The following is a 13755-nucleotide window of genomic DNA, read 5'->3' as shown; positions in this document are numbered from 1 at the left end:
TTAAAGTTGTCCTTCTGGAAATCAGTGTGCAAAGCAAAGTGTCACAGTTATGACTAATGTGAGATTTGAACCCTGGACCTGTGGCTCCCAAGGACAGCCTCTCATCACACTGAGCTAACTGCTGGATACTACTACGCAGCTTTTTTGTGCTATTTGATGTAAGTGTGGAAAGCAAAGTGTCACAGTAAAGAAAGACCGCTGGGACACGCCTAGTCTAGGTGTTGGTGATTTGAACACCGCATGTCGTATGTCGGGTTTGAACCGGCACACTTCTACTAGGTATACTACAGATATCATCTGACTTATCCGTTGTGCCACTGAGGCACACAAACATGGTTAATTTCTGGGCTGCTTTAAAGTTGTCCTTCTGGAAATCAGTGTGCAAAGCAAAGTGTCACAGTTATGACTAATGTGGGATTGGAACCCTGGACCTGTGGCTCCCAAGGACAGCCTCTCATCACACTGAGCTAACTGCTGGATAGTACTACACAGCTTTTTTGTGCTATTTGATGTAAGTGTGGAAAGCAAAGTGTCACAGTAAAGAAAGACCGCTGGGACACACCTAGTCTAGGTGTTGGTGATTTGAACACCGCATGTCTTATGTCGGGTTTGAACCGGCACACTTCTACTAGGTATACTACGGATATCATCTGACTTATCCGTTGTGCCACTGAGGCACACAAACATGGTGAATTTCTGGGCTGCTTTAAAGTTGTCCTTCTGGAAATCAGTGTGCAAAGCAAAGTGTCACAGTTATGACTAATTTGGGATTGGAACCCTGGACCTGTGGCTCCCAAGGACAGCCTCTCATCACACTGAGCTAACTGCTGGATAGTACTACACAGCTTTTTTGTGCTATTTGATGTAAGTGTGGAAAGCAAAGTGCTTTTTTGTTTGTTTGCTTGTAAGTGACAAATCCAGAATGTATTTTTCAATGTATTGTTAGTTCTTAAACATAAACTCATACAGTTCATCCCACAGTGAGATCAGCTTGAGGGTCATACGGTTGTCTGTACCTCATTTCAACTGCCGAATCTCAGGTTTGAACCAGGAACCTTCAGAACTACAGCTTAACGCTCTCCCAGCTGAGCTATTACGGCTTGAAAGTAACACATCCAGTATTTATTTTTACATTGACTGTTACTTGTTACTTCTTAAACAAAAAAACTCATAACGTTTTTCACCCAGTGATATCAGCCTAAGAGTCATAGGATTTTCTGTACCTCATTTCAACTGCCAAAAGCCTGGATTGAACCAGGGACCTTTAGATCTTCAGTCTAATGCTCTACCAACTGCGCTAATTTGGCTTGTAAGTGTCACATCCAGAATATATTTTTCAATTGATTGTTAGTTCTTAAACAAATACACTCAGAGTTTTCCCCCAGTGAGATCAGCCTGGGAGTCATACGGTTTTCTGTACCTCATTTGACCTGCTGAAAACCGGTTCCATTTGTACACTATCAAAGTAACTAACTTAATACTATCAACATCTATCTATTCTATAGTCCCTCTACAACAGTGGTTCCCAAACCTTTTCTTGTCAAGGACCCCCACATTTACACTTTATTAACCTGTGGAACCTGAACCTAACCCTAACCCTAACCCTAACCCTAACCCCATAAGAGAAGATTGTTACAGATCTAGCAGTGATCTAGAATGATCAATTATATTAATAAAACGTCAAAAACTGTGAAAATGAAGAAAATGAAGTTGAATAATCACTATAAATCTAAAACAGGTCAGAGTATTTCATCCAGTTATAAACAAGGAAGTGGTCCGGGTCTGCGACCATTTGATTGGAGGAGACAATGTAAGGAGCCCTAGGATTGGCTGAAGGCAGACCGATCTGATTGGCCAAGGAATCTGTCAATCAGAATGATTGGCACGTCAAAAACCAGCACCTTCCTACTGAGTGTGTTGGGTTTGAACTAGCACAATTCTACAAGGTACTCTACAGATAACTTGTGATTTATCCGTTGGGCCACTGAGGCACAAAAACATGGTGAATTTCTGGGCTGCTTTAAAGTTGTCCTTCTGGAAATCAGTGTGCAAAGCAAAGTGTCACAGTTATGCCTAATGTGGGATTTGAACCCTGGACCTGTGGCTCCCAAGGACAGCCTCTCAACACACTGAGCTAACTGCTGGATACTATTACACAGCTTGTTTGTGCTATTTTATGTAAGTGTGGAAAGCAAAGTGCTTTTTTGTTTGTAAGTGACAAATCCAGAATGTATTTTTCAATGAATTGTTATTTCTTAAACATAAACTCATAAAGTTCATCCCGCAGTGAGATCAGCTTGAGAGTCATACGGTTGTCTGTACCTCATTTCAACTGCCGAATCTGAGGTTTGAACCAGGAACCTTCAGATCTGCAGTCTAACGCTCTCCCAACTGAGCTATTAAGGCTTGCAAGCAACATATCCAGTATTTATTTTTACATTGACTGTTACTTGTTACTTCTTAAACAAAAAAACTCATAAAGTTTTTCACCCAGTGAGATCAGCCTAAGAGTCATAGGATTTTCTGTACAGCATTTCAAGTGCCGAAAGCCTGGATTGAACCAGGGACCTTTGGATATTCAGTCTAATGCTCTACCAACTGAGCTATTTCGGCTTGTAAGTGTCACATCCAGAATATATTTTTCAATGTATTGTTAGTTCTTAAACAAAAACTCATACAGTTTTCCCCCAGTGAGATCAGCCTGGGAGTCATACGGTTTTCTGTACCTCATTTGACCTGCTGAAAACCGGTTCCATTTGTACACTGTCAAAGTAACTAACTTAATACTATCAACATCTATCTATTCTATAGTCCCTCTACAACAGTGGTTCCCAAACCTTTTCTTGTCAAGGACCCCCACATTTACACTTTATTAACCTGTGGAACCTGAACCTGAACCTGAACCTAACCCTAACCCTAACCCTAACCCTAACCCTAACCCTAACCCTAACCCTAACCCCATAAGAGAAGATTGTTACAGATCTAGCAGTGATCTAGAATGATCAATTATATTAATAAAACGTCAAAAACTGTGAAAATGAAGAAAATGAAGTTGAAGAATCACTATAAATCTAAAACAGGTCAGAGTATTTCATCCAGTTATAAACAAGGAAGTGGTCCGGGTCTGCGACCATTTGATTGGAGGAGACAATGTAAGGAGCCCTAGGATTGGCTGAAAGGCAGACCGATCTGATTGGCCAAGGAATCTGTCAATCAGAATGATTGGCACGTCAAAAACCATGACAGCACCCTAACTCAGTTACCTATTGCTATCTGCAACAACAGTCTTCCTTTGCCTGTGAGTTAGAGTTTGGAGTTGGATTTTGGCTGATATTTTGTAATCTTCCAAATCATGAAGTACACATGTATGTCTTCCAAACCCATGAACTATAGTATGTATTTTTTTTATCCTTCAAAATCATGAAAAACAACATATTATAGTAAGTCTTCCGAAACTATAAACAGTTTTCTGTAACTCATTTCAACTGCCGAAACCCAGGATTGAACTAGGGACGTTTAGATCTTCAGTCTAACGCTCTCCCAACTGAGCTATTACGGCTTGCAAGTAACACATCCAGTATTTATTTTTACATTGACTGTTACTTGTTACTTCTTAAACAAAAAAACTCATAACGTTTTTCACCCAGTGAGATCAGCCTAAGAGTCAAAGGATTTTCTGTACAGCATTTCAAGTGCCAAAAGCCTGGATTGAACCAGGGACCTTTGGATATTCAGTCTAATGCTCTACCAACTGAGCTATTTCGGCTTGTAAGTGTCACATCCAGAATATATTTTTCAATGTATTGTTAGTTCTTAAACAAAAACTCATACAGTTCATCCCACAGTGAGTCATACGGTTGTCTGTACCTCATTTCAACTGCCGAATCTCAGGTTTGAACCAGGAACCTTCAGATCTACAGCCTAACGCTCTCCCAGCTGAGCTATTACGGCTTGCAAGTAACACATCCAGTATTTATTTTTACATTGACTGTTACTTGTTACTTCTTAAACAAAAAAACTCATAAAGTTTTTCACCCAGTGAGATCAGCCTAAGAGTCAAAGGATTTTCTGTACAGCATTTCAAGTGCCAAAAGCCTGGATTGAACCAGGGACCTTTGGATATTCAGTCTAATGCTCTACCAACTGAGCTATTTCGGCTTGTAAGTGTCACATCCACAATATATTTTTCAATGTATTGTTAGTTCTTAAACAAAAACTCATACAGTTTTCCCCCAGTGAGATCAGCCTGGGAGTCATACGGTTTTCTGTACCTCATTTGACCTGCTGAAAACCGGTTCCATTTGTACACTGTCAAAGTAACTAACTTAATACTATCAACATCTATCTATTCTAGTCCCTCTACAACAATGGTTCCCAAACCTTTTCTTGTCAAGGACCCCCACATTTACACTTTATTAACCCGTGGAACCTGAACCTGAACCTGAACCTAACCCTAACCCTAACCCTAACCCCATAAGAGAAGATTGTTACAGATCTAGCAGTGATCTAGAATGATCAATTATATTAATAAAACGTCAAAAACTGTGAAAATGAAGAAAATGAAGTTGAAGAATCACTATAAATCTAAAACAGGTCAGAGTATTTCATCCAGTTATAAACAAGGAAGTGGTCCGGGTCTGCGACCATTTGATTGGAGGAGACAATGTAAGTAGCCCTATGATTTGGCTGAAGGCAGACTGATCTGATTGGCCAAGGAATCTGTCAATCAGAATGATTGGCACGTCAAAAACCAGCACCTTCCTACTGAGTGTGTTGGGTTTGAACTAGCACAATTCTACAAGGTACTCCACAGATAACTTGTGATTTATCTGCTGGGCCACTTAGCGGCACACAGTTCAGCTGGAATTTCCAGGACACTTGATGTCAGTGTGGAAAGGAAAACTTCACAGTAAATAGTTGAATGGGCCAGTGGGGTTTGAACCTTCAATCTCCAGACAATGACGACAGCAACCTAACTCAGTTACCAATTGATATCTGCAACAACAGTCTTCCTTTGCCTGTGAGTTAGAGTTTGGAGTTGGATTTTGGCTGATAATTTTTAATCCTCCAAATCATGAAGTACACATGTATGTCTTCCAAACCCATGAACTATAGTATGTATTTTTTTTATCCTTCAAAATCATGAAAAACAACATATTATAGTAAGTCTTCCGAAACTATAAACAGTTTTCTGTAACTCATTTCAACTGCCGAAACCCAGGATTGAACTAGGGACCTTTAGATCTTCAGTCTAACGCTCTCCCAACTGAGCTATTACGGCTTGCAAGTAACACATCCAGTATTTATTTTTACATTGACTGTTACTTGTTACTTCTTAAACAAAAAAACTCATAACGTTTTTCACCCAGTGAGATCAGCCTAAGAGTCAAAGGATTTTCTGTACAGCATTTCAAGTGCAGAAAGCCTGGATTGAACCAGGGACCTTTGGATATTCAGTCTAATGCTCTACCAACTGAGCTATTTCGGCTTGTAAGTGTCACATCCACAATATATTTTTCAATGTATTGTTAGTTCTTAAACAAAAACTCATACAGTTTTCCCCCAGTGAGATCAGCCTGGGAGTCATACGGTTTTCTGTACCTCATTTGACCTGCTGAAAACCGGTTCCATTTGTACACTGTCAAAGTAACTAACTTAATACTATCAACATCTATCTATTCTAGTCCCTCTACAACAATGGTTCCCAAACCTTTTCTTGTCAAGGACCCCCACATTTACACTTTATTAACCCGTGGAACCTGAACCTGAACCTGAACCTAACCCTAACCCTAACCCTAACCCTAACCCTAACCCTAACCCCATAAGAGAAGATTGTTACAGATCTAGCAGTGATCTAGAATGATCAATTATATTAATAAAACGTCAAAAACTGTGAAAATGAAGAAAATGAAGTTGAAGAATCACTATAAATCTAAAACAGGTCAGAGTATTTCATCCAGTTATAAACAAGGAAGTGGTCCGGGTCTGCGACCATTTGATTGGAGGAGACAATGTAAGTAGCCCTAGGATTTGGCTGAAGGCAGACTGATCTGATTGGCCAAGGAATCTGTCAATCAGAATGATTGGCACGTCAAAAACCAGCACCTTCCTACTGAGTGTGTTGGGTTTGAACTAGCACAATTCTACAAGGTACTCTACAGATAACTTGTGATTTATCTGCTGGGCCACTTAGCGGCACACAGTTCAGCTGGAATTTCCAGGACACTTGATGTCAGTGTGGAAAGGAAAACTTCACAGTAAATAGTTGAATGGGCCAGTGGGGTTTGAACCTTTAATCTCCAGACAATGACGACAGCACCCTAACTCAGTTACCAATTGATATCTGCAACAACAGTCTTCCTTTGCCTGTGAGTTAGAGTTTGGAGTTGGATTTTGGCTGATAATTTTTAATCCTCCAAATCATGAAGTACACATGTATGTCTTCCAAACCCATGAACTATAGTATGTATTTTTTTTATCCTTCAAAATCATGAAAAACAACATATTATAGTAAGTCTTCCGAAACTATAAACAGTTTTCTGTAACTCATTTCAACTGCCGAAACCCAGGATTGAACTAGGGACGTTTAGATCTTCAGTCTAACGCTCTCCCAACTGAGCTATTACGGCTTGCAAGTAACACATCCAGTATTTATTTTTACATTGACTGTTACTTGTTACTTCTTAAACAAAAAAACTCATAACGTTTTTCACCCAGTGAGATCAGCCTAAGAGTCAAAGGATTTTCTGTACAGCATTTCAAGTGCAGAAAGCCTGGATTGAACCAGGGACCTTTGGATATTCAGTCTAATGCTCTACCAACTGAGCTATTTCGGCTTGTAAGTGTCACATCCAGAATATATTTTTCAATGTATTGTTAGTTCTTAAACAAAAACTCATACAGTTCATCCCACAGTGAGTCATACGGTTGTCTGTACCTCATTTCAACTGCCGAATCTCAGGTTTGAACCAGGAACCTTCAGATCTACAGCCTAACGCTCTCCCAGCTGAGCTATTACGGCTTGCAAGTAACACATCCAGTATTTATTTTTACATTGACTGTTACTTGTTACTTCTTAAACAAAAAAACTCATAAAGTTTTTCACCCAGTGAGATCAGCCTAAGAGTCAAAGGATTTTCTGTACAGCATTTCAAGTGCCGAAAGCCTGGATTGAACCAGGGACCTTTGGATATTCAGTCTAATGCTCTACCAACTGAGCTATTTCGGCTTGTAAGTGTCACATCCAGAATATATTTTTCAATGTATTGTTAGTTCTTAAACAAAAACTCATACAGTTCATCCCACAGTGAGTCATACGGTTGTCTGTACCTCATTTCAACTGCCGAATCTCAGGTTTGAACCAGGAACCTTCAGATCTACAGCCTAACGCTCTCCCAGCTGAGCTATTACGGCTTGCAAGTAACACATCCAGTATTTATTTTTACATTGACTGTTACTTGTTACTTCTTAAACAAAAAAACTCATAAAGTTTTTCACCCAGTGAGATCAGCCTAAGAGTCAAAGGATTTTCTGTACAGCATTTCAAGTGCCAAAAGCCTGGATTGAACCAGGGACCTTTGGATATTCAGTCTAATGCTCTACCAACTGAGCTATTTCGGCTTGTAAGTGTCACATCCACAATATATTTTTCAATGTATTGTTAGTTCTTAAACAAAAACTCATACAGTTTTCCCCCAGTGAGATCAGCCTGGGAGTCATACGGTTTTCTGTACCTCATTTGACCTGCTGAAAACCGGTTCCATTTGTACACTGTCAAAGTAACTAACTTAATACTATCAACATCTATCTATTCTAGTCCCTCTACAACAATGGTTCCCAAACCTTTTCTTGTCAAGGACCCCCACATTTACACTTTATTAACCCGTGGAACCTGAACCTGAACCTGAACCTAACCCTAACCCTAACCCTAACCCCATAAGAGAAGATTGTTACAGATCTAGCAGTGATCTAGAATGATCAATTATATTAATAAAACGTCAAAAACTGTGAAAATGAAGAAAATGAAGTTGAAGAATCACTATAAATCTAAAACAGGTCAGAGTATTTCATCCAGTTATAAACAAGGAAGTGGTCCGGGTCTGCGACCATTTGATTGGAGGAGACAATGTAAGTAGCCCTATGATTTGGCTGAAGGCAGACTGATCTGATTGGCCAAGGAATCTGTCAATCAGAATGATTGGCACGTCAAAAACCAGCACCTTCCTACTGAGTGTGTTGGGTTTGAACTAGCACAATTCTACAAGGTACTCCACAGATAACTTGTGATTTATCTGCTGGGCCACTTAGCGGCACACAGTTCAGCTGGAATTTCCAGGACACTTGATGTCAGTGTGGAAAGGAAAACTTCACAGTAAATAGTTGAATGGGCCAGTGGGGTTTGAACCTTCAATCTCCAGACAATGACGACAGCAACCTAACTCAGTTACCAATTGATATCTGCAACAACAGTCTTCCTTTGCCTGTGAGTTAGAGTTTGGAGTTGGATTTTGGCTGATAATTTTTAATCCTCCAAATCATGAAGTACACATGTATGTCTTCCAAACCCATGAACTATAGTATGTATTTTTTTTATCCTTCAAAATCATGAAAAACAACATATTATAGTAAGTCTTCCGAAACTATAAACAGTTTTCTGTAACTCATTTCAACTGCCGAAACCCAGGATTGAACTAGGGACCTTTAGATCTTCAGTCTAACGCTCTCCCAACTGAGCTATTACGGCTTGCAAGTAACACATCCAGTATTTATTTTTACATTGACTGTTACTTGTTACTTCTTAAACAAAAAAACTCATAACGTTTTTCACCCAGTGAGATCAGCCTAAGAGTCAAAGGATTTTCTGTACAGCATTTCAAGTGCAGAAAGCCTGGATTGAACCAGGGACCTTTGGATATTCAGTCTAATGCTCTACCAACTGAGCTATTTCGGCTTGTAAGTGTCACATCCACAATATATTTTTCAATGTATTGTTAGTTCTTAAACAAAAACTCATACAGTTTTCCCCCAGTGAGATCAGCCTGGGAGTCATACGGTTTTCTGTACCTCATTTGACCTGCTGAAAACCGGTTCCATTTGTACACTGTCAAAGTAACTAACTTAATACTATCAACATCTATCTATTCTAGTCCCTCTACAACAATGGTTCCCAAACCTTTTCTTGTCAAGGACCCCCACATTTACACTTTATTAACCCGTGGAACCTGAACCTGAACCTGAACCTAACCCTAACCCTAACCCTAACCCTAACCCTAACCCTAACCCCATAAGAGAAGATTGTTACAGATCTAGCAGTGATCTAGAATGATCAATTATATTAATAAAACGTCAAAAACTGTGAAAATGAAGAAAATGAAGTTGAAGAATCACTATAAATCTAAAACAGGTCAGAGTATTTCATCCAGTTATAAACAAGGAAGTGGTCCGGGTCTGCGACCATTTGATTGGAGGAGACAATGTAAGTAGCCCTAGGATTTGGCTGAAGGCAGACTGATCTGATTGGCCAAGGAATCTGTCAATCAGAATGATTGGCACGTCAAAAACCAGCACCTTCCTACTGAGTGTGTTGGGTTTGAACTAGCACAATTCTACAAGGTACTCTACAGATAACTTGTGATTTATCTGCTGGGCCACTTAGCGGCACACAGTTCAGCTGGAATTTCCAGGACACTTGATGTCAGTGTGGAAAGGAAAACTTCACAGTAAATAGTTGAATGGGCCAGTGGGGTTTGAACCTTTAATCTCCAGACAATGACGACAGCACCCTAACTCAGTTACCAATTGATATCTGCAACAACAGTCTTCCTTTGCCTGTGAGTTAGAGTTTGGAGTTGGATTTTGGCTGATAATTTTTAATCCTCCAAATCATGAAGTACACATGTATGTCTTCCAAACCCATGAACTATAGTATGTATTTTTTTTATCCTTCAAAATCATGAAAAACAACATATTATAGTAAGTCTTCCGAAACTATAAACAGTTTTCTGTAACTCATTTCAACTGCCGAAACCCAGGATTGAACTAGGGACGTTTAGATCTTCAGTCTAACGCTCTCCCAACTGAGCTATTACGGCTTGCAAGTAACACATCCAGTATTTATTTTTACATTGACTGTTACTTGTTACTTCTTAAACAAAAAAACTCATAACGTTTTTCACCCAGTGAGATCAGCCTAAGAGTCAAAGGATTTTCTGTACAGCATTTCAAGTGCAGAAAGCCTGGATTGAACCAGGGACCTTTGGATATTCAGTCTAATGCTCTACCAACTGAGCTATTTCGGCTTGTAAGTGTCACATCCAGAATATATTTTTCAATGTATTGTTAGTTCTTAAACAAAAACTCATACAGTTCATCCCACAGTGAGTCATACGGTTGTCTGTACCTCATTTCAACTGCCGAATCTCAGGTTTGAACCAGGAACCTTCAGATCTACAGCCTAACGCTCTCCCAGCTGAGCTATTACGGCTTGCAAGTAACACATCCAGTATTTATTTTTACATTGACTGTTACTTGTTACTTCTTAAACAAAAAAACTCATAAAGTTTTTCACCCAGTGAGATCAGCCTAAGAGTCAAAGGATTTTCTGTACAGCATTTCAAGTGCCGAAAGCCTGGATTGAACCAGGGACCTTTGGATATTCAGTCTAATGCTCTACCAACTGAGCTATTTCGGCTTGTAAGTGTCACATCCAGAATATATTTTTCAATGTATTGTTAGTTCTTAAACAAAAACTCATACAGTTCATCCCACAGTGAGTCATACGGTTGTCTGTACCTCATTTCAACTGCCGAATCTCAGGTTTGAACCAGGAACCTTCAGATCTACAGCCTAACGCTCTCCCAGCTGAGCTATTACGGCTTGCAAGTAACACATCCAGTATTTATTTTTACATTGACTGTTACTTGTTACTTCTTAAACAAAAAAACTCATAAAGTTTTTCACCCAGTGAGATCAGCCTAAGAGTCAAAGGATTTTCTGTACAGCATTTCAAGTGCCAAAAGCCTGGATTGAACCAGGGACCTTTGGATATTCAGTCTAATGCTCTACCAACTGAGCTATTTCGGCTTGTAAGTGTCACATCCACAATATATTTTTCAATGTATTGTTAGTTCTTAAACAAAAACTCATACAGTTTTCCCCCAGTGAGATCAGCCTGGGAGTCATACGGTTTTCTGTACCTCATTTGACCTGCTGAAAACCGGTTCCATTTGTACACTGTCAAAGTAACTAAATTAATACTATCAACATCTATCTATTCTAGTCCCTCTACAACAATGGTTCCCAAACCTTTTCTTGTCAAGGACCCCCACATTTACACTTTATTAACCCGTGGAACCTGAACCTGAACCTGAACCTAACCCTAACCCTAACCCTAACCCCATAAGAGAAGATTGTTACAGATCTAGCAGTGATCTAGAATGATCAATTATATTAATAAAACGTCAAAAACTGTGAAAATGAAGAAAATGAAGTTGAAGAATCACTATAAATCTAAAACAGGTCAGAGTATTTCATCCAGTTATAAACAAGGAAGTGGTCCGGGTCTGCGACCATTTGATTGGAGGAGACAATGTAAGTAGCCCTATGATTTGGCTGAAGGCAGACTGATCTGATTGGCCAAGGAATCTGTCAATCAGAATGATTGGCACGTCAAAAACCAGCACCTTCCTACTGAGTGTGTTGGGTTTGAACTAGCACAATTCTACAAGGTACTCCACAGATAACTTGTGATTTATCTGCTGGGCCACTTAGCGGCACACAGTTCAGCTGGAATTTCCAGGACACTTGATGTCAGTGTGGAAAGGAAAACTTCACAGTAAATAGTTGAATGGGCCAGTGGGGTTTGAACCTTCAATCTCCAGACAATGACGACAGCAACCTAACTCAGTTACCAATTGATATCTGCAACAACAGTCTTCCTTTGCCTGTGAGTTAGAGTTTGGAGTTGGATTTTGGCTGATAATTTTTAATCCTCCAAATCATGAAGTACACATGTATGTCTTCCAAACCCATGAACTATAGTATGTATTTTTTTTATCCTTCAAAATCATGAAAAACAACATATTATAGTAAGTCTTCCGAAACTATAAACAGTTTTCTGTAACTCATTTCAACTGCCGAAACCCAGGATTGAACTAGGGACCTTTAGATCTTCAGTCTAACGCTCTCCCAACTGAGCTATTACGGCTTGCAAGTAACACATCCAGTATTTATTTTTACATTGACTGTTACTTGTTACTTCTTAAACAAAAAAACTCATAACGTTTTTCACCCAGTGAGATCAGCCTAAGAGTCAAAGGATTTTCTGTACAGCATTTCAAGTGCAGAAAGCCTGGATTGAACCAGGGACCTTTGGATATTCAGTCTAATGCTCTACCAACTGAGCTATTTCGGCTTGTAAGTGTCACATCCACAATATATTTTTCAATGTATTGTTAGTTCTTAAACAAAAACTCATACAGTTTTCCCCCAGTGAGATCAGCCTGGGAGTCATACGGTTTTCTGTACCTCATTTGACCTGCTGAAAACCGGTTCCATTTGTACACTGTCAAAGTAACTAACTTAATACTATCAACATCTATCTATTCTAGTCCCTCTACAACAATGGTTCCCAAACCTTTTCTTGTCAAGGACCCCCACATTTACACTTTATTAACCCGTGGAACCTGAACCTGAACCTGAACCTGAACCTAACCCTAACCCTAACCCTAACCCTAACCCTAACCCTAACCCCATAAGAGAAGATTGTTACAGATCTAGCAGTGATCTAGAATGATCAATTATATTAATAAAACGTCAAAAACTGTGAAAATGAAGAAAATGAAGTTGAAGAATCACTATAAATCTAAAACAGGTCAGAGTATTTCATCCAGTTATAAACAAGGAAGTGGTCCGGGTCTGCGACCATTTGATTGGAGGAGACAATGTAAGTAGCCCTAGGATTTGGCTGAAGGCAGACTGATCTGATTGGCCAAGGAATCTGTCAATCAGAATGATTGGCACGTCAAAAACCAGCACCTTCCTACTGAGTGTGTTGGGTTTGAACTAGCACAATTCTACAAGGTACTCTACAGATAACTTGTGATTTATCTGCTGGGCCACTTAGCGGCACACAGTTCAGCTGGAATTTCCAGGACACTTGATGTCAGTGTGGAAAGGAAAACTTCACAGTAAATAGTTGAATGGGCCAGTGGGGTTTGAACCTTCAATCTCCAGACAATGACGACAGCACCCTAACTCAGTTACCAATTGATATCTGCAACAACAGTCTTCCTTTGCCTGTGAGTTAGAGTTTGGAGTTGGATTTTGGCTGATAATTTTTAATCCTCCAAATCATGAAGTACACATGTATGTCTTCCAAACCCATGAACTATAGTATGTATTTTTTTTATCCTTCAAAATCATGAAAAACAACATATTATAGTAAGTCTTCCGAAACTATAAACAGTTTTCTGTAACTCATTTCAACTGCCGAAACCCAGGATTGAACTAGGGACGTTTAGATCTTCAGTCTAACGCTCTCCCAACTGAGCTATTACAGCTTGCAAGTAACACATCCAGTATTTATTTTTACATTGACTGTTACTTGTTACTTCTTAAACAAAAAAACTCATAACGTTTTTCACCCAGTGAGATCAGCCTAAGAGTCAAAGGATTTTCTGTACAGCATTTCAAGTGCAGAAAGCCTGGATTGAACCAGGGACCTTTGGATATTCAGTCTAATGCTCTACCAACTGA

Source organism: Protomyctophum parallelum (genome assembly GCF_964188405.1).
Source record: "Protomyctophum parallelum genome assembly, chromosome: 5".
NCBI classification, from domain to species: Eukaryota; Metazoa; Chordata; class Actinopteri; order Myctophiformes; family Myctophidae; genus Protomyctophum; species Protomyctophum parallelum.
The sequence above is the reverse complement of the archived record's forward strand: the minus strand, read 5'-3'. Positions refer to the sequence as shown.